General features: G+C 41.1%; 1 long non-coding RNA gene across 4 annotated transcripts; it reads left to right on the forward strand.

Annotated features, from left to right (window-relative positions):
* The first annotated feature begins 2,917 nt into the window (after positions 1-2,917).
* LOC106573774 (uncharacterized) lies at positions 2,918-8,685 on the forward strand. Of its 4 annotated transcripts, none has more exons than XR_014380877.1 (4): positions 3,467-3,747; positions 6,231-6,369; positions 7,404-7,526; positions 7,970-8,685. It is a non-coding gene; the product is annotated as an uncharacterized LOC106573774 (long non-coding RNA). The 4 variants fall into 4 exon arrangements; XR_014380878.1 differs by having other exon boundaries at positions 6,231-6,340; XR_006759726.2 differs by lacking the exon at positions 3,467-3,747 and adding an exon at positions 2,918-3,456 and having other exon boundaries at positions 6,231-7,526.
* The last annotated feature ends 666 nt before the right edge of the window (positions 8,686-9,351 follow it).

The raw sequence follows: 9,351 nt of genomic DNA on the forward strand, positions 1-9,351 counted from the left end.
ACAAAGGGTGGCTACTTTGAAGAATCTCAAATTTAAAATGTATTTTGATTTGTTTCACACTTTTTTGGTTTCTACATGTTTCCATATGTGTTATTTCATAGTTTTGATGTCTTCACTATTTTACTTCAATGTAGAAAATATTAAAAATAAAGAAAAACCCTTGAATGAGTAGGTATGCAGTCGTAACATCCTTCAGGGCTAAATGCAGCAAATACTTCCTTCATATTTCCCAGCCTTCACAAAATGATCTCTGTCTGCATATATATTCTTACTATTCTGATTGTACTAGTTAATATTATTTATTACTTTTTTTGCCTTTAATCATACACAACTGTAACAGGATTGCTCAATCTTTGGTTTGCTTCAAGAGTGGTTTATGGAGGAAGGTTTTTTGAATTTATTGGGCAAGTTAGCATCTGTTAGCATGGCCACTGGGAACTATTGTCTGACAAGGCAATATCATATTTAAAACATGGAAAATGCCAGTTAATACTTCTATGCAACTGAAGATCTCATTTACCACAGAGTTGATCAATTCCTTTCGCAAGCAAACAGTTTATTCTGAAACTGCTTTTCTAGTCAACATTTATACCACAGCTGTACAGGAACATCTGAGATGGCAGGAAATGTGTCAGCTGTCAGTGTGATGTGCAAAGAATGTTTGTCTAAGTACTGGGGAGGATGAGCAGAAAATTCAGCCCCTCACCCTCCAAAGCCCTGTAGAATGTTCAGTAGACTCCAGCAGAAAGGGGTTCTCTTAAACCATGTCATCTGCTTAACAAATTGCTGTGTTCGTCTCACATCTGGGGTTGTACTTATTATGTTATTTCCCCCATGTCGTGTCCCAGCCCCTGGACAATTAAAATTAGCATGTCTAATTTCCACAGCAGTTCTATCTGGATCTGCCCAGAGCATTTATACTATTTTCCTTCTTAGATTAACTTTCAGTTAAGTTTAATTACTTATTACTTACTTATTACTTACAGAATGTTTAATGGCTATCAGAAAGGGATTGGCCATGGACTCTAGATTGCGTGGTGAAAGCTGTGGCTATTATCAACCTACTTTTTTGCAAAGCTGCCCCGAACCCCAAGGGCCAAAACAACAATCTAGTCGAGAGAGAGAAGTGAGACACGAGGAATCCCCCACCGCTGTGCAAGGAGAGGTATTCCAGTTGGCATAGCTACCCATCATTAACAGCCTTCATCTGGTTTTGTTTGGCAGTGGGGAGCTGCGAATTATCCAGAAGGAATTAAGGTATAAATTGTTCCTCAGACAGGAGAAATGAACTGAGTGCACCCAGACTGACATAGCTGTTCTTTCAAGGTCACATGTGTGTATACAGCGGGGGGGAAAAGTATTTGATCCCCTGCTGATTTTGTGCGTTTGCCCACTTACAAAGAAATGATCAGTCTATAATTTTAATAGTAGGTTTATTTGAACAGTGAGAGACAGAATAACAACAAAAAAATCCAGAAAAACACATGCCAAAAATGTTATAAAATGATTTGCATTTCAATGAGGGAAATAAGTATTTGACCCCTCTGCAAACATGACTTAGTACTTAGTGTCAAAACCCTTATTGGCAATCACAGAGGTCAGACGTTTCTTGTAGTTGGCCACCAGGTTTGCACACATGTCAGGAGGGATTTTGTCCCACTCTTTGCAGATCTTCTCCAAGTCATTAAGGTTTCGAGGCTGACTTTTGGCAACTCGAACCTTCAGCTCCCTCCACAGATTTTCTATGGGATTAAGGTCTGGAGACTGGCTAGGCCACTCCAGGACCTTAATGTGCTTCTTCTTGAGCTACTCCTTTGTTGCCTTGGCCATGTGTTTTGGGTCATTGTCATGCTGGAATACCCATCCATCACCCATTTTCAATGCCCTGGCTGAGGGAAGGAGGTTTTCACCCAAGATTTGACGGTTCATGGCCCCGTCCATCGTCCCTTTGATGCGGTGAAGTTGTCCTGTCCCCTTAGCAGAAAAACACCCCCAAAGCATAATGTTTCCACCTCCATGTTTGACGGTGGAGATGGTGTTCTTGGGGTCATAGGCAGCATTCCTCTTCCTCCAAACACGGCGAGTTAAGTTGATGTCAAAGAGCTCCATTTTGGTCTCATCTGACCACAACAATTTCACCAGTTGTCCTCTGAGTCATTCAGATGTTCATTGGCAGACTTCAGACGGGCCTGTATATGTATTCTTGAGCAGGGGGACCTTGCGGGCGCTGCAGGATTTCAGTCCTTCACGGCGTAGTGTGTTACCAATTGTTTTCTTGGTGACTATGGTCCCAGCTGCCTTGAGATCATTGACAAGATCCTCCCGTGTAGTTCTGGGCTGATTCCTCACCGTTCTCATGATCATTGCAACTCCATGAGGTGAGATCTTGCATGGAGCCCCAGGCCCGAGGGAGATTGGCAGTTCTTTTGTGTTTCTTCCATTTGCGAATAATCGCACCAAATGTTGTCACCTTCTCACCAAACTGCTTGGCGATGGTCTTGTAGCCCATTCCAGCCTTGTGTAGGTTTACAATCTTGTCCCTGACATCCTTGGAGAGCTCTTTGGTCTTGGCCATGGTGGAGAGTTTGGAATCTGATTGATTGATTGCTTCTCTGGACAGGTGTCTTTTTTCCAGGTTACAAGCTGCAGTTAGGAGCACTCCCTTTAAGAGTGTGCTCCTAATCTCAGCTCGTTACCTGTGTAAAAGACACCTGGGAGCCAGAAATCTTTCTGATTGAGAGGGGGTCAAATACTTATTTCCCTCATTAAAATGCAAATCAATTTATAACATTTTTGACATGCGTCTTTCTGGATATTTTTGTTGTTATTCTGTCTCTCACTGTTCAAATAAACCTACCATTAAAATTATAGACTGATCCTTTCTTTGTCAGTGGGCAAACGTACAAAATCAGCTGGGGATCAAATACTTTTTCCCCCCACTGTAACAAATGCTTCCTCCCTTTACAGCATAGAAATGTAAGCTCCTCCTGGGTTGAATAGCAGGCACTGTTCAGTATAGAAAATACACTGACTATTAATCAGAAAATGCTTCAGACCATCTAGCCAGACTAGCCAACACTGTGCTAAAGATATTAAATATATTAATAAGGAAGAGTTGACGTCCTATTCACCAATCACCCCTCTTGCATTAGAAGGTATAATGCTTTATGTACACTCATCTCATCCTTTTTTATCCCGACTAGTCACATATTAGTTACTGCAGCAGCAGCTGTAATTCATTAGCTGTGTGAACACTGATCCCCATTAGAACTGAGTCATCAGCCAAGCCCCTCTCTGTTGATGGTGTGCTGCGCTCCAGTGGGCCATGCCAAGCAGGACACAGTGCTCGTACAAGGGCACAGATGAGAGGAGGCTCCCGTCATCCATGTGTGTCTCAGTTCAGGTTCTGCATGCCAGCCATTCGCTCAAGGCTCGAGTATGTCATCACTTTCAAGGGTAATTTCACCATGGCATATAGTCATAACTATAATAACAACATTTTGTTTTTGTCATAAACATCACAATTATCCAAACCACAAGCTAGAACTAGCACATTTTCATTTCACTGGTCGAATCAGGAAGTTTCGACTTTCGGTGTATTCATCTGCTCATAGTGAACCACACAGTCCGGCATTCATTGCAAATGCAGATACCGCTGCTAAGGTAGATGGGGCCTGCCCACAAACGTGGATGATGGCATTGTGTACTTCAAAGGAACAATACACAGCAATCTCAGAACTTCTGCAGGCAAGATTTGTTTTTACAATGTTTGTTTGTCATCATGCCTATGTGGTGTTCTGTGCCTGGCTGTGCTAATTACAAACAAGCGCAAAAATGTGTTCTATCACCATTCTATCTACCAGAGATTTACCCCGATGTTGCCAGTGGTTTGAGACTATCAAGAATGATGCCCATTACGATGACCAAAATTATTAGAGGGATTTCTAGGCTGAACTGATGTGATGGGGAATCCATTTCGATGACAGCTGAGAAGTGATGCAATACCATAGATTTGTTTCCTTCACAGTATAACGGAAGAACCTCTATTAGAGGTAACCTAACATTAGCTAGCTTGCTAGCCTAGCTGGACTAGCTTCTAGGTAAATTAGCTAGCTAGCTAATGTTGTAGTCCTGTATTGAACTCTGAAAGCCGTCAGCTAAATCATGTAGCTATCGTTTTTCGTATACACACTGTCAATTAATTTCGCCTATGCCATTGTAGTCACTGCTAGTGTGGTAGCCACCTCCAGCAGCAGAGTAAACCTGATGTTCGTTCTATCTTTGACTGACGTTAGCTAATGCAAACTAGCTAACGTTAGCAAACAAGAGTAGCTCAATCTGGTAGCCATCTATTCCACTCTTGTCTGGAAAACACTCTGTTTCTAAAAATATCATTGTCAAAATAGCTAACTCACTCTCTGGTTGTATGTTGGTAGCAATGATGAATGTGTATACATTGTTTATGGTTGGTTAGCTGGTTCCTAGCAATCGTGCTACCAATGTAGTTATTTTAGTTAGCTAACAGCAAGCTGACAATATTGAAATGTCAATGTTAGGTGGGCTAAGCTCGCCAGTCTAATATACAGTTGAAGTCGGAAGTTTACATACACCTTAGCCAAATACATTTAAACTCAGTTTTTCACAATTCCTGACATTTAGTCCTAGTAAAAATGCCCTGTCTTTGGTCAGTTAGGATCAACACTTTATTTTAAGAATGTGAAATGTCAGAATAATAGTAGAGAGAATGATTTATTTCAGCTTTAATTTCTTTCATCACATTCCCAGTGGGTCAGAAGTTTACATACTAATTGAGTGTATTTGGTAGCATTTCCTTTCAATTGTTTAACTTGGGTGAAACGTTTCTGGTAGCCTTTAACAAGCTTCCCATAAGTTGGGTGAATTTTGACCCGTTCCTCCTGACAGAGCCGGTGTAACCGAGTCAGGTTTGTAGGCCTCATTGCTCGCACGCGCTTTTTCAGTTCTGCCCACAAACGTTCTATGGTATTGAGGTCAGGGCTTTGTGATACCCACTCCAATACCTTGACTTTGTTGTCCTTAAGCCATTTTGCCACAACTTTGGAAGTATGCTTGGGGTCATTGTCCATTTGGAAGACCCATTTGCAACCAATCTTTAACTTTCTGACAGATGTCTTGAGATGTTGCTTCAATATATCCTCATAATTTTCCATCCTCATGATGCCATCTATTTTGTGAAGTCCACCAAGCCCTCCTGCAGCAAAGCACCCCCAAAACATGAAGCTGACACCCCCGTGGTTCATGGTTGGGATGGTGTTCTTCGGCTTGCAAGCGTCCCCCTTTTTCCTCCAAACATAACGATGGTCATTATGGCCAAACAATTATATTTTTGTTTCATCAGACCAGAGGACATTTCTCCAAAAAGTATGATCTTTGTTCCCATGTGCAGTTGCAAACTGTAGTCTGGCTTTTTTATGGCATTTTTGGAACAGTGGCTTCTTCCTTGCTGAGCGGCCTTTCAGGTTATGTCAATATAGGACTCGTTTTATTGTGGATATAGATACTTTTGTACCTGTTTCCTCCAGCATCTTCACAAGGTCCTTTGCTGCTGTTCTGGGATTGATTTGCACTTTTTGCACCAAAGTACATTCATCTCTAGGAGACAGAACTCGTCTCCTTCCTGAGCGGTATGACGGCTGTGTGGTCCCATGGTGTTTATACTTCTGTACTATTGTTTGTACAATTGCTCCTAAGAATGAACCAGATTGAGGTCTACTTTTTTTTCTGAGGTCTTTGCTGATTTCTTTTGATTTTCCCATGATGTCAAGCAAAGAGGCACTGAGTTTGAAGGTAGTCCTTGGAATACATCCACAGGTACACCTCCAATTGACTCAAATGATGTCAATTCGCCTATCAGAAGCTTCTAAAGCCATGACATCATTTTCTGGAATTTTCCAAGCTGTTTATAGGCACAGTCAACTTACTATATGTAAACTTCTGACCCACTGGAATTGTGATGCAGTGAAATAATCTGTCTATAAACAATTGTTGGAGAAATTACTTGTCTCATGTACAAAGTAGATGTCCTAACCGACTTGCCAAAACTATAGTTTGTTAACAAGAAATTTGTGGAGTGGTTGAAAAACGAGTTTTAATGACTCCAACCTAAGTGTATGTAAACTTCCGACTTCAACTGTAGGTCAATACAATTAGTTGGGAGGTTAAATTGTGTATTGCTGTGTATTTTGTTGTAGATGGTACTGTCGTGACTGTCCTGTGAGGATCCAGATTGGTCGGATCAGCTTTGCAGTGGATAACTTCGGTCAGACCCCCTCTCACCCGCAGAGGAGGGAGAAGGAAACTGGTGGGGGGGTTGACAGCTCACGCCCTGTTGTAAATTCAACTCAGTCTCATTAATTATGTACAAATAAGCACAATGTTTTTCAGACTGGGTTGTGTAAATTAAAGGAGAGTATATCCATGTTCTCCCCCTCCAAATTCACAAAGGAATGTGCTTTTGTCTACACAGACGTTTCCCCACCAAAACTCTAACACGTTCTGAAGTGAATACTGGAACAATATTTCTAACATAGAATGTGGGGAATGGTCAGAGGCGATCTAAATGATAATAATGTCATTTGGGTTATTTTGTGCTGTCATTAAAAATGTTATTAAGGAAATACTGTAACTTGAAAAGTATACAAACTATGTGTGAAGTGGCCATCCTCTACATTGTGTATGAAATATGAACAATCATTAAAGTGTTTTTGTGAAGAGAGGGATGTGACCTTAGAAACTATAAGAGGATGTTTTTTCCCCTTGAGTGAGGTCAGAGAGCGTGTCAGCCTGACGAACCAGCCCTTTTGAAGAGCTGTATAAAATTAGGGGTTACGAATTAACATATTAGACCAGAAAGGTGTTGAACTGCAGCTCACGTCCAAACTTGTTCTAACTCTGAAATCTCAACACGAGGTAGAGAAGATAGTCACCTCCCGGACAATCCCAAGTTTAATTTGGGAGATGGTAAACAACCACTCTCAAGGTGCCCCAAATTCCTTATGAGTTAATTGTTACATGATTAATTTAATCGGGTAACAATTAAACATAGTTAGCTGATTGGATAAAAGTCATCAGATTAATGAAAGTAAAGTCACGACAGTACCAACATGTGCTTCCAACCCCTAGCTCTGCACAAGGGGAAGGTAAGTTGGCAAAAATATTTACAAGCTGACGGATAAGATAGCTAAATTTACAGTAAGCATGCATACACATGAATTGGGTAGTTTTTTTGTATGGTTTGTGTTATGGGGTTACGGGTGGTTAGACGTAGCCTGAGAACCACAGAGTACCTTTCAGACCATGTCATCAATTTAGTTTACCCCTCTTTTTACCTTTTCTCTTTGTAAAACTCTGGAGTCATTCCACAGGGCCACACTGAAAAATACCCTCAAGTGGCATTTTGGGTACACAAGCATAAGGGAGCGGACACAACTTGCAGTAATGAAGAACAACAAGATCGCGTGACAGAAACCAGCAAGGGACACTGAAAGGTATAAAATCAAGACTACACCAGTAATGACACAACCACTTCATTCTTCTCTCTAGATTCTCACAACAATATACAAAGAAAGACATGTCTAGAAAAATCACCATACAATTGGCTACTATTTGTGTGAATGGGCTAGGAGAGGTTTACAGACAGCGTATGAGAGCGATTGAGAGGTGCCATTTCTCCTCAATCCCCTATACACAACAATGCATACTGTGTAAGAACTGCCCTCCTAAGACTTTTCACACCTTCTGTAGCCCACCAGCCCATTCAATTTGTTGACTGATCTTTCCTCTCAAAAGCAGCTTCCAATGTTCCTCATTGTCCTTAAACAATACGCTAGCTGGTCCCATTCAGTTGACACCTTTACCAACAAAGGTGTGTTGGCCTATGTCCCGTTCACAATTTTTTTTAAATGCTAACACCACAACCTTGTCTTTCCAGGAGACATGCAGTACCAGTAAATCTTCTGCAAGAGCACCAAACAGTTGGTGGTTAAGAAGCCCTAAACCACTTCCGGCAGAGTCTTATCCAGCTGGCCGACAGGACAAGACCATTCTCCATGAGCACAAAGTCTCAGCTTCCCCAGCCCACCATGCTGTGTACTGAATGCCGGATAAAGGACGATGGCTGCGTTTACACAGGCAGCCCAATTCTGATATATTTTTTCACTAATTGGTCTTTTGATCAACCAGATCAGTTCTGAAAAAGACGGATGTGATTAAGACCAATTAGTGGAAAAACGATCAGAATTGGATTGCCTATGTAAACGCAGCCAGTGTGCTCAGCATAAGACCATGTAGAACAGAGGTCTCCAACCCTGTTGCTAGAGAGCTACCCTCTTGTAGGTTTTCGCTCCAACCCTAGTTGTAACTATCCTGGTTCAGCTTGTCAACCAGCTAATTATTAGAATCAGGTGTGCTAGATAACCTACAGGACAGTTGATTTCCAGGAAAAGGGTTGGAGAGCCCTGATGTAGAACCACCATATAATAAATATGGATTCTCTATCAATCTTCAAAATGTGTCTGCCTTTATAGAATCACAGAATATATTTATTTAAGCTGTACAGGGCTCTGTAGCATCAAACATATGCTAGACATTCAGATATCCAAAGAATGTTTATTTGTCAAAATCTAAAATACAGGGAAGTATACATTATTTAATGCTAACTCAAAGACTACTGGTTATTCAACAAGAATGTTATGGTAAAAGTAACATACACAAAATGTGCAGAGAATTGTAGCTACAGATTGTTACACCAGACATCTTGTCTATTTCAAGTCTTCTCTCATTGATCGAGACAGGTGGGTGTCCACCCCAAAGTGCTGCATGTCATAATGACAGAGACCTGTCTCCATCAAGGAGAGAGGACTTAAAATAGACAAGATGGCAGCGCACACATTGTTGGGTTACTTCATGGAGCAAAACAATTATTTATTTTAATAATGGAGCATTTTCTAAATTCAAACTGACTCCCTGCAACTGGACACAGACATTTTATGAGACTACTGTTTCCTCCAATCGAGGACGAAGACAGCATCACTAAGGTTGATCGAACATTCTCTGTGCCGCACCAAACAGTACCTATATCCTGTAACTCCCAAATCTTTTGTTAAACCACATTAGCTGTAGCTAAGAGAACTGGTGATCAACTACGCCAAACATAATCTGTTGCTAAGAGAACTGCTGGTCATGATGAAATTCCCATTCACAAAGAAACATACAGTAAAAAAATACAGTATGATCTGTGTAGTAATGTTCAGGGAATACTTGCAAAGCTGTGGGAGGAGTTGTCATGATCAAACTGCCATTCAGCACCTCAAT

This window comes from Salmo salar, chromosome 16, assembly GCF_965601325.2.
Source record: "Salmo salar chromosome 16, fSalSal1, whole genome shotgun sequence".
In the NCBI taxonomy this organism is placed as follows: Eukaryota; Metazoa; Chordata; class Actinopteri; order Salmoniformes; family Salmonidae; genus Salmo; species Salmo salar.